Source organism: Crocuta crocuta, unplaced genomic scaffold, assembly GCF_008692635.1.
Source record: "Crocuta crocuta isolate KB4526 unplaced genomic scaffold, BGI_CrCroc_1.0 scaffold560, whole genome shotgun sequence".
Classification (NCBI taxonomy): domain Eukaryota; kingdom Metazoa; phylum Chordata; class Mammalia; order Carnivora; family Hyaenidae; genus Crocuta; species Crocuta crocuta.
In genome coordinates, this window is record NW_027529656.1 from 1,471,576 (window position 1) to 1,484,801 (window position 13,226).

Genomic DNA, 13,226 nt, shown 5'->3' on the forward strand with positions numbered 1-13,226 from the left:
TGTGTTTCCTCTTAAGGCTCTAGGAAAGAATCTTTTCTCACGTTTCTTCTAGCTTCAGTGGCTGTTGGCAGTCGTTGGGAGTTCCTTGGCTTGTATGTAAGTCACTAATCTCTGCCCAAGAATTATATGATATTTCATGAGTGTGGCTATAACCCTGCTGTCTCCTTTGAAGGATTCCAGTCATACTGAATTTAAGGCCCTCCCAATCCAGTGTGATCTCATCTTAACTTAATTACATCTGATAACAAAGACTCTCTTCACCAAACTTTAGTCAAATTCTCTCCTAGATGAGGCTTTAACATTGGTCCAAATCCTTCGTTGGCCTGCACAGCCCAAGCTTAGCAAAAATTCCTGCTAGGTCACTCCCATACCATTGTTATATGATCTCCCTTGATATCTGATCATGTTCCTCATCCCCATCCTTGATATCTGATCACCTTGGACTGCCTTCAGCAAGAATCCTGTTAAGCAGGGTTAGCAAGAATACCCTTACCTTTGATTTTTGCTCTTAGCAATTTTCCATCTTATGACTCCTTCACCCTGCTTCTTGACTATATATCCTTACTCTAACTTGTTATAGTCAAAATTGAGCTCTGTTCCATACTAAACTATCTTTCTCCATGTTGCAATAGAAATACACATGAAACAGACACATGAAAAGATGCTCAACATCACTCATCATCAGGGAAACACAAATCAAAACTACAATGAAATATCACCTCACACCTGTCAGAATGGCTAAATTTGTTACAAGAAATAACAGATATTGACAAGGATGTGGAGAAAGGGGAACCCTTTTATACTGTTGCTGGGAATGCAAACTGGCACAGCCAGTTTTTCTCTGGAAAATAGTATGGAGGTTTTTCAAAAAGTTAAAAATAGAACTACCCTACAACCCAGCAACTGTATTACTAGGTATTTATCCAAAAGATACAAAAGTGCTTATTCTAAGGGCACATGTACCACAATGTTTATAAAGCACTTTCAACAGAAGCCAAGCATATACATATATACATATATACATACATATAATGGAATATTACTCAGCCATCAAAAAGAATGAAATCTTGCCATTTGCAATGATGTGGATGAAACTAGAGTGCATGATGGTAAGCAAAATAAGTCTGTCAGAGAGAGAAACAAAGACCATATGATTTTACTCATATGTGAAATTAAGAAACAAAACAATGAACACAGAGGACAGGAAGGAAAAATAAACAGATAAATAACAACAGATAGGGAGAAAAACCATAAGAGACTCTTAACTGTAGAGAATGAACTGAGGGTTGCTGGAGGGGAGATAAGTGGGGAGGAAGGTGGGCTAAATAGATGATGGGTATTAAGGAGGGCAGTCACTGGGATGAGCACAGGATGTTATATATAAGTGGTGAGTCATAAATGCTATCCTTGAAACCAATACTACACTATGTGTTAACTAACTTGAATTTAAGTAAAATCTTGGAAGAAACAAACAAACCTGCCTTTATTACTTTAGTGTATAGCTTAGGTTCTCTTTGATACTGTAAAGCCCTTATTTCTAAATAAAGTTATATTCTGAGATTCTGGGTGGACGTGGGTTTGGGGGAACACTATTTAACACAGTACACACTAAAACCATTCACACATGCACACACATGCACACATATGTTTGTTGTTACATAAATCCGTTTACATCTTTCCAAAGAAATTGGTTCTTCAATAATATTTCAGACTTTTGTGGGACTCTTAGATGAAGCAGATCACATATTAGATAAATACCAAAACAAACAAACATAAGCAAAACTAAATATAATTATATAAATATGGGAAAGTTAATCATCAGTTTTTATATACTGGAATTCCAATATGTTTAGGTATGTCTAGCAAACTGATGCAGTGATCCCACCAGAAGCTTATTTACTTGCAAGATCAAAACCTCTTTGAAGGACTCTTCTTAAGAAAAGCAAGAATCAAGGAAGCAAGCTAAATTCAGGAAAAGAACGCACCAAAGACAGTGCTTTTGATTATATGACTGGGTCTTTATCTTAGTTGTGTCCTATGTACCAGTCCATATTTGACAAGTAATAATTACAAAGTGAAGGGACACTATGAGTTAGATTCAAAAGATCTGTTTCATTGCAAATCCTATAAATTATGTGGAAATAAGCAGTATAGTTTGGATAACCTCTAATACAACACAGTGCAATGAAAGGATGGGTCTTTTCACTTTTCTGTCTGTGGCCTCAGAGGTCCATCACTTTGGCAAAAACTGATACCTAATAGTAATAAACTTATTTGTGACCACAAGTCAGATTCCTTCAGCCAAGTACCAGACATTCTTAAAAGCCTATTTAAATGATAGACACAAGATGACAATTAAATCTGGTTCCCTATAAACCCATTAGTGTTGACAGGTTGGCAAGAGTTAGGGAAATATGGATTATATGGACCAAAGTGTGTTACATCTTCAATTGAAACAAGATAAACAGAGGACCACATTAAAAATTTTAGATGAGGCCCCAGGTTTTAAAAGAATGAGACAGATAACCTTATAAGATCTTTACAAAGTTACATTTGTGTTTAAAAAGAATTAATCAAACAGAAATTCATCAAGAGCTAAAAAATAGTGTTATAATTTGAACCTGTTAATACAAAGCAATCACATGGTAACTGAGCTATACAGGAACACGCAATATATGTATATATTTAAATAGAAGGATATTATAAGCACAAATTATTCCTAATGTTCTCCCAAATGGCAATTCCAAATTCATGAAGATTATAAAGAAAATAGTGTAAGTTTTTAGATGTTATTTGGTCTAATTATAAATCTGCATGATCTTTAGACTATATGAATCTAACATTTAAGGAGAAATGTAAGTAGCTAGAGAAACTCATAAAATTCATTTAAATTATCTTCTGAAACTGCTAGATTCACAAATTTAACATAAAAGCCATTTCAGAAAGTTGTAAGGGGAGATTTTTTTTGTCTGAAGTTTCAGTTAATTATAATCTTCTGTCAGAGAAAAATGCTTTCATTTATTCTTTACAAAGCTTGTTCCCTTATGTATGTTGTTCTGTATTTCTACCTGGCCAAGAATACAAAGGCACAAAGTGAAGATGAAGCTTCTGAGGAAGGCATTTCAAAGTTTAATATTATTACCTGTGGATTTATGGTTTTCTAAGAACTTTACCAGTTTATTTCCATATTCTTTTAAGTGAATCATTTATCCAAATGCTTGAATGAAAGAAGGTACAAAGAAGACAAGGAAGGGGAAATTTAAAGACCTTCTCCCATATAAAAGAATAATCCCCTTCTATCAGGGACAGGCATCTCTAAAATGGTGATTTTTCAGGAAGTAGTAGAGTCACCAAAATGCAGACACATGTGTCTTACTATGTGGTTCACTGCTATGTTCCTTTATCTGAAATGTTATTTCCTTAGGAAATCTTTCTCTACATGCTGTGACTCTATTAAAGTCTTCAATATTACTCTCCTTTAATGCCATGAGTGTGTGATCTGTTCTTGAGGTTCATCACCCTCATAAACCTCAGCTTCAAAAAAATACACCTATATATACATGTGCTCACATAGCATCTCCACTTTTAGCATAAGATAAGGGTTCTAATGGTTGAATAAATGAAAGAATGAATTAGACCGTATTTTTCTAATTCTCCATCCAGCACACACATTCATAAAGTTACCTAGATTACTCACTTGATACAGACAAAATTAATGTCAGGCGATATATAATTACAGGATGAAAACAGCTGATACACACACATACGTTCATACTTCCTGCATTTATCAGTTCATCTACAGAGACTCCCTGACCATGCTTACATTTATTGGATGTCAGTGCTTAGCCAAAAATAGTGGTCTGGCACATAGTTTCTTTGTAATCAAAGGGAAATATAATGAGGACTTATGCTTATGGGAGACATTCTTCACTTAGCACTTAATCACAGGACTGATCAATGTCCTTGCTTCTGCAGAGGAAAGAAAAAACAGCACATTTTGCTTTTAAAGCCACACCTTTGGCACACAGTTCATTGAAACCCCATTAAAGTGATGTGTCTCTAGAATAAATTAGAGAATGGCTCAAATTCTATGCTTGATATAATTAAGCCACAAGTTTCAGGATCCCATATTCTTGTGGTTATGCCTGCTGCATTTGCACTCGTGCTGTTTGGACAGAACACCCATGTGAGCATTCACTGAAGTGAACTATCCAACCTGAAAGCAACTGTACATTGGTCTGTGACTTCATTGTTACAGTACAGAAACAAATCAAAACTTGTCTGATGTGGAGGACAAAATGCTAAGCAGAAGTGGGACTTTCAAAGTTTTGTGAATTGCTCAAATATGGCTAAATACAGTTTACTTCAGCCTTGGAGGAAGAGATAGGATAGCTTCATGTACGTGCAATTTTTTAAAGTATTTTGAAGTATAAGTTCACAAGAATATTTGTGAACACATATTCTAAAACTCTTACAAATTTATGAGCTAGAAAGTTTTAATAATTTTTTTCTGCCACAGTTTCACATTAATTCCATTGTCATCAGAGTGTGAAGAATTTAATGTCAGTGAACAATTATGATAGGATTAATTACTACATGTTTTCTATATGCCAGGATTTTTGTATATAACAGATATATTTCTCAATACAATCATTCTAATTTGAGAAGATTGATATTTAGGGACATTAATTTATAGGCACTGTGTTATATAGCTGATTTTGAACCAAATACAGATCTGACCATTGAAACCTTCTGCTCTTTTCTTTATACATGATAAAGAAGTAATCTTGTGGGGCACCTGGGTGGCTTAGCCGGTTAAGTGTCCGACTTTCGCTTGGGTCATGATCTCGAGGTTCATGAGTTCGAGCCCCGCGTCGGGCTCTGTGCTGACTGCCAGCTCGGACCCTGGAGCCTGTTTCAGAGTCTGTATCTCCCTCTCTCTCTGACCCTCCCCTGCTCACGCTCTCTCTCTCTCTCTCGCTCCTAGAAATAAATAAAAAAATATTTAAAAAAAAAGAAGTAATCTTGTGTTTCTCTTCTAGTTCTGTGTGAGTTTTATGTGAAAGTTTTCTCCACACTGGCCAATTCTCTGACATCAGCTAGACATCCTACAATTCAATTCTGACATTAACCAGAGTTAGTATAGACCCCACAGGTTAAGAGCTCAGTCCCACAAGACTGACCTCTCTTTCAGATGCCAGTCACAACTAGTAATCCTAGATCACACACGACTTTTGTTCAATTTGACTATAAATTGAAGTTCCCAAGACTCTCTCTTTGGGTTTGATAATTTGCTAGAGTGTCTCTCGGAATCCTTAGACAACAGTTTAGAGACTAATGCCAATTTGTTGCAAAGGACATTTTAGAGGATAGAATGAATAACCTGATGAAGAGATACATGGGGCAAGGTCTGGAAGAGTCTTTTGCACAAGAGCTTCCATTCTCCTGGAGTTAGACTGTGCCCCCACTCATGGCATATGGATGTGTTCACCAACACATAAGATCTCTAAACCCTGTATCTTAGGGATTTTTATGGAGGCTTCATCAGATAGGCATGATCAATTATTACCTCAGTTTCCAGTGTCTCTCCCTTCTCCAGAGAATGGGAGGTGGGACTAAAAGTTTCAAACTTATAATCAGTGTTGTTTTTTTGGTGACCAGTCCTAATCCAGGAGCACGTGCACCAAGAGTCACCTCATCAGAACAAAAGACACTCCTATCACCCAGGGAATTCCAAGGGATTTAGTGGCTCTGTGTCAGACATTCCTCTCACTCAAGAAATTACAAGGATACTTTTACAGAACATTGTATCAGAAACTGGGGTTAAAGAGCAAATACTAGCAGGAACCAGAGGTAGAGACTAATATACATCTAATTCTTATTATTTCACAAACATGTTGACTATCAAATGTTCAGAAATTTAATGTTATCTCTTAAGTGTCAAAAATATTCCAAAATCTGAATTTTCAAATATGGAACTTTAAGATATATTATGTAATTCCCTTCATTCCTTTTTAAAAAATCTCTTTCATTCTTTAACCATGGCTATCAAAATCAATTCTGCCTTTATGGCTTATTAGTTCTAATTAGAAAAGAAAAAAAGATTCTATGTTGCATTTTAGAAGCTAATGATGCATTGATGGGGTATTCAGGACTGTATAGATATTTACTTTTAAGTTAAAGAATCTCTGACTACTCTGATTTTGAATTCTGATTTCTAAACTTTTCTTTCTTTTTCCTTGAGGTCAGGCCCCTAGTTCTTAGTTTTGACTGTTTTCTGTCTATCTCTGGGGGTATCCTTTGAACACAACAAACCTCAGAGTTGTTCTTTTAATTCATGATAAATTAACCTCTGAGTGGGTTTCTGGGGGTTTCTAGCTTCTTAGGAAAATAAAAGTGCCCTAACATATTTGATGATAGTGGGTAGGGGGGTGGAAGATGGGGAAAGGGGGGGTTTGGATTTTTTAGAAGACTCTGTTTCTTTCTTTTTAAAAAAAGTTTTTATGTTTATTTATTATTGAGAGAGAGAGAGAAACAGAATGAGTGGCAGAGAGGCAGAGAGAGAGGGAGACACAGAGTCTGAAGCAGGCTCCAGGTTCTGTGCTGATGCAGGGCTTGAACCTATGAACCGTGAGATCGTGGCTTGAGCTGAAGTTGGACGCTTAACCAACTGAGCCACCCAGGTGCCCCAAGAAGACTCTGTTTCTAAGCTATGGCCTAATCCACAGATAAGACAGATGTTACTAATTGAATTAAAGAATTGATTCGAATGAAATGTAAATTTCCAACACTGGTGTTTAAATAAATAATAAAGCATTCATATGGTAGAATACTATGCAGTAATTAAGGTAATTTTACCGGAATATTACTTACTAACATGGGAAATTTTTTAAGACATATACTAAAATCCAGTTACACCATCTTTTGAAACCAATCATATAAACATAATATAGGCATGTGAAAAGGTAGACTCATATATCATAAAAACAACACAGACTATTATTGGTTAGTAGGATTAAGAATCAGGAGTTCATAGGATTAAGAATTAGAAGTTCAGTAGTTATTTAAAATGAAGAAACTAGGGGCGCCTGGGTGGCTTAGTCGGTTAAGCGTCCGACTTTCGCTTAGGTCATGATCTCGCGGTTCGTGGGTTCGAGCCCCGCGTCGGGCTCTGTGCTGACTGCCAGCTCAGAGCCTGGAGCCTGTTTCGGTCTGTGACTCCCTCTCTCTCTGACCCTCCCCTGCTCATGCTGTCTCTCTCTCTCTCTCCTAGAAATAAATAAAACATAAAAAAAATTTTAAAATGAAGAAACTAATATATAAATGTTAAACTACAGAAATACAGAAGCAAATGCCACAGATAAGAAGTATTGGTACTAAAAATGATTGTTCCTGGGGAGTGAAAGGGCAAGTTTCTTGTTTTTTTATTGGCATAAGTCTTACAGTTCTTTGACTTTTAAACAATGTAGATATACAGACATATTCTTAAGACTCTTCATAAGGAAAGCGAATAACTCCTCTACATAAAACTATACTATCAAAATGAAAATACATCCTCACAAAGCTGTAAGATCAAAACCATATTTGGTCTTTGTTATAAAACCTCACACAGATTACACATTTAACTAAATGACCCACTTTTTTCACTCTAGTATCAATGGATCAATAATTTCTAATAATATTAAATGATGTAGAAATAGAACTTCCTATTTTTCCCCAAAGGGATATGAAAATGACACCAATATTTGTGAAATATTTCTTCTGTCAACATTTTTCAAAGGTTTTCATTAAGGTGGACTTCTATTTGAATTGATTGTCAACATTTTTCAAAGAAGTTTCCATTAAGGCAGATATTCTACTTCAGAAATTTTCTGACTTCATTTTATTATTGAGTTTCTGTACTAACATTTTGAGAGATCAAACAAATGAAAACCCATGTGCCTTTAGTTCAATGATATAAATAGCTTAGGATGAGCAGAGAAATAAATTGTGCCCTAAGATGCTGCACTTAATGGATTATACCTAAGAAATTCATCTACATCTCATTTAGAAGAGACAATTTTGAACTTTGAGGCTTTGAGTTAATGGGATTTAGATTTAGATCAAAAAACTTTGGACTATGAGCTGATGTCATAATGGGATGAGACTCTTGGGAACCTGGAAAGAGGGTGAATGCCTTTTGCATTTGGAAAGGATGTGAATAGTTGAGGGCCAGAGGGTGGACTGTGGTAGGCAGAATTCCTAGATGGTCCCTGGGATTCCTACCCTCTTTGTATATGCTCTGTGCAATATCACTCCTGGTGTACAATACCACCCCTGGAGCATGAATAGGACTTGTGACTATAATGGTATATTAATCCCATGACTAGGTCATATGAAAGGTGAAGGAATTTTCAGACATAATTGAGGTTACTAATTATGTGACTTTATTAATGTTTATTATTAATTTGTATATTATGATAATATAATTATATTATTTATAATTAATAATATATTAATTATTTTAAATATAATTATATTATAATTATTAATGTTTATTATTATTAATGTTTATTAATAAATAACATTTATTAATGTTGTTTATAATGGACATTATCATTATGGGCCTCACCTAACCAGGTGAATTTAAAAAAGGAAGAAACAGAGTGATTTTTCTGCTCACCTTGAAGTTATACTTGATTAAAAACTTTCTGTTCTGTGAAAAAAATGGTTAAAAGAAGGTAAAACAAGCCACAGATTAAGAGAAAATCTTTGCCTTTATCCTAAATAAATAAAGAACACTTAAAAGTCAACAAAATGAAAGCAAATAAATAGTTAAAAAGGACAAAAGTTCTGAACAAACACCAGATCAAAGAATATTTGTGTGTGGCATATAAGCATATGAAAAGAGCTCAGCACCATTTGTCTTGGTGTAAATGTAAATTAAAACAAAAAGACATATATAAGTACACACCTACTTGAGTGGCCAAATCCCACCCTCCCAAAAAAAAAACCCCAAAAAACAAATCCCACCCCCCAAAGGAAAAAAAAAAAAAAAAAAAAAAAACAGTGACAATACTAATTTGGGAGAATATAGAACAATAGTGACTCATTAATTCTTGGTGAGAATGCAAAATGTTTTAGGTGCTTTGGAAAACAGTTTAGTGGTTTCCTACAAACCTGTAGGAGTGCTGGCAACGTGTTTGGTCTTCTATCCTGTTCATAGTCATGCAATGACCTCTCTTCAGGACTATAAGTTCCAGGCCCCTTAGAGGTTAATATACGCCCTGGCAGGAATGTGGGAAGGTGGCGCCACTTTAGATAACTGTGAGTTGACCTCACCACAAGCCTAATTCCATAAAAGCTGTGGATTAAGGTCTAATCCAACAGAGAATAGCTGGATAGTGTCTAGATTGTCCATCTGCCTGATACCCTTTCAGTAAGTTATGCTGAATCAAACTGTGTAAAAGGTATCGAGTGGCTTGCTTCCTTTTTCAGTCTCAAACTGCCTTCTCACAGCAGAAGGAATACAGTCAATGATATTGTAATAGCAATGTAATGAGACAGATGGTAGCTATACTGGTGGTGAACATAGCATAATGTACAAATTCCTCAAGTCACCAAGTTGTACAACTGAAACTAATGTAACATTGTATGTCAACTATACTAAAAAAAAAAAAAAAATGTCAGGGGGCCTTCTCTGTCTGGAGGATACATTACTGTCTCTCCTCCACCTTATAACAAAGTCTAAGCAATAGTTGATACACAGTGTGTAGTTGTGGGTGTATAACATAGTGATTCAACTTCTCTATTTATTATGCTATACTACCATCTGTCACCCTACAATATTGTCATAATACCATTGACTATATTCCCTATGCTGTGCCTTTTAATCCTGTAATTTATTTAACCCATAACTGGAAGCCTATATTTCACACTCCTCTTCACCAATTTTTCCCATTCCTCACCCCACTTTCTTACTATACAATCCAACATTCATGCTTCTGGGTATTAATTAATTGATCTGAAAATTAACCTACACATTAAAAAAGAAAAAAACAAATAAGAACACATAAAATCTACATACAAATATTTATGGCAGTGTTATTCATAACTAATAAAAACTGTAAGCAAACAGGTGAATTCACTAGGTGAAAGAATCAATAAACTAGTGCATTCATACAATAGGATATTAATAAACAATATAAAGGAATGAGCTATCAAGCCATACAGGTGAACTTTAAATGTATATTGCTAAATAAAAGGAGCCAAACTGAAAAGCCTACATACTAGATGATTTCAACTACATGACATTCTGGGAAAAGCAACACTGTGGAGATCATAAAAAGATCAGCAGTTGCTAAAAGTTTGGGGGCGGGAGAACAGGATGAACAGGTGGAACCCTATGGGTGTATGATACTTGCTTTAGTTTACTTTGGCTGCTGTAACAAATTAGCATAGACTAGATAGCTTACATAACAAACATTTAGTTCTCACAGTTCTGGAGGCTGCAAGCAAGACATGGGCGCCAGCCTGGTTGGTTTCTTGGTGAGTACCCTCTTATTGGTTATATGCTCACATGGTCTTCCTTGGTGCATGTGAGCAGAGAAAGAGAAATTTCTGAGTGTCTCTTCTTTTTATACGAGCAATAATTCCATCACGAAGTCCCCAGGCTTATGACCCAATCCAGCCCTCCTGAAATCTCCATATCTAAATACCACCACACTGTGGGTTATGGTTTCAATATACAAATTTTGAGAATACACAAATATTTTGACTGTACTGTTGCGGGCGAAATGACGCAAAGACAAGACACACAAAAGACAGAAAAAGACACAACTCCGGCCGGAGGGAAAAATTCTCCGCAAGCCCCCTTGCGGTTTATTTTTATACCCTGGTAGCTGGATACATACTGAAATCTACAAAATGCATTCTTTTACCAAATAAGGACAAAAAGCCAATCACATTCCAAAGACAGGGGGGAGCAAAGGGAGGAAGTGACCACAGCATGTTTACTAAGAGGCCTGCCCACAACTCCAGCCTCTTCCTTATTTTTAAGGAGGGTATGTTCCCTCGTATGCGAGCAGATCATTAACCTTGGATATTGTGTGCAGGCCTCTTGGCAGAACATTCTGTTTGCAGGCATGATCTGCCCAAGCAGAGAGTTTTGTTTGCAGGCACATCTCTGCTTCCTTAACCATTCTTTCTCGTGGTCACTGTCGGGCTGCTATACTGTACCAATACATTAATCATGGATACGTGGCATTATATAACTATACACAGAACCACACAAATGAACTTTAATGTAAACAATGGTCTTTAATTAATAATAATGTATCAATATTGGTTTGCTGATTATAATAAATATACCACACAAATGCAAGATACTAATAATAGGAGAAATTATGTATGGCCAGAAATTTGTGAGGACAGAGAAAATCTAGAAACTCTCTGTGCTTTCAACTTAATTTTTGAATAAACCTAAAACTGTTTTTAAAAAGGGCTAAAGGGGTGCGTAGGTGGCTCATTCAGTTAGGCGTCCGACTTCAGTTCAGGTCAGATATCACGGTTCATGGGTTCAAGTCCCGCATCAGGCTCTGTGCTGACAGCTCAGAGCCTGGAGCCTGTTTCGGATTCTGGGTTTCCCTCTCTCTCTGCCCCTCCCCCACTGACGCTCTGTCTCTCTCTGTCTCAAAAATAAAGTAATAAAAATTTTTAAAATAAATTAATTAATTAAAAAGGTCTAAAAAATGGATTTGTTTGTAATTGTTTCACATAACTAACCAAGTAGCTAAAAGCAAAAGTCCAGTTTAGCACTTTTTTATTATTTGGATAAGAATAACACAAACATGGACAAAAAAAGACAAAACAAAAACACAATATTGATTAAAGATTTCAAGGATGTTACTATTAAAATATAAAAAAAGCTGTGCTTCACTACTCTTTATTTGTAGATGGGATTTCTGGTTGTATGTTTTAAGACTGTCCTTTGTCTTTTGCTGCTTTTGTGGGGTTTTTTTGTTTTTTGTTTTTATTTTTTTCCTTTCACTTTGCTGGTGTGTTTAATTTGTTTGAGCATGTCCATGCTTTTGTTCCCTATTTTTCTGTCTGTTTTCTTTTACAGAGCAACCTCAAGAAACAAGCCAAAGTACATATGCTGGAGAGTCCCAAATATCACTATGAGTAGGGAAATAAAATAACCAAAGTCTCAACAAGAGAGACCAAGAGACACCATTCAAAGAACACTACCTGAATGGACAAGTCCTAGACAGTCAATAAGCCTCCTTTAAGATAACAGTATTAGAAGGTGCAGAGCACATAACAAGCTTTTAAAACTCACAAGAGACAGATAGCTAGCCAAAATGATGAAACAGAAGAACTGTCCTCTAAAGAAATCCCAGGAAGAAGTGACAGCTAAAGAATTGCTCAAAATAGATATAAGCAACATAACTGAACAAGAATTTAGAACAATAGTCATAAAATTAATTCCTGGGCTTGAAAAAGGCATGGAAGACATCAGAGAAGCTATTGCTACAAAGACTATGGAGCTTAAAAATAGTTGTGATGAATGAAAAAAATGCTACATATGAGATGCATAATAAAATGGAGGCATCCAATGCATGGATTGAAGAGACAGAAAGGAGAATAGGTGAATTAGAAGACACAATTATAGAAAAAGAGGAAACCGAGGAAAAGAGAGATAAGTTGATCCAGGAGCATGAAAGGAGAGTTCAGAACTGAGTGATACAAACAAATGGGACAATATCCATATCATAGGAATTACAGAAGAGGAAGAGAGACAAAAAGGCACTGAAGGGATGCTTGAACAAATTATAGCTAAGAACTTCCCAATCTAGGGAAGGAAACAGACATTGAAATCTAAGAGGCACAGAGAACTCCCCTCTGACGTAACTTGAACTGATCTGCACGATACATCATAGTGTAACTGCAAAATATAAGGCCACAGAGAGAATTCTGAAAGCAGCTAGGGATAAAAGGGCCCTAAGATACAAAAGGAGACCTATCAGAGTAGTTCCAGACCCATCTACTGAAACTTGGCAGGCCAGAAAGGAATGGCAGGAAATCTTCCATGTGATGAACAGAAAAAATATGTACCCAAAAATACTCTATCCATTCTGAATACTAAGCAAGCCTGTCATTCAGAATGGAGGATAAATGTCTTCCCAAATAAACAAAAATCAAAAGAATTCATCACCACTAAACCAGCCCTACAAGAAATCCTAATG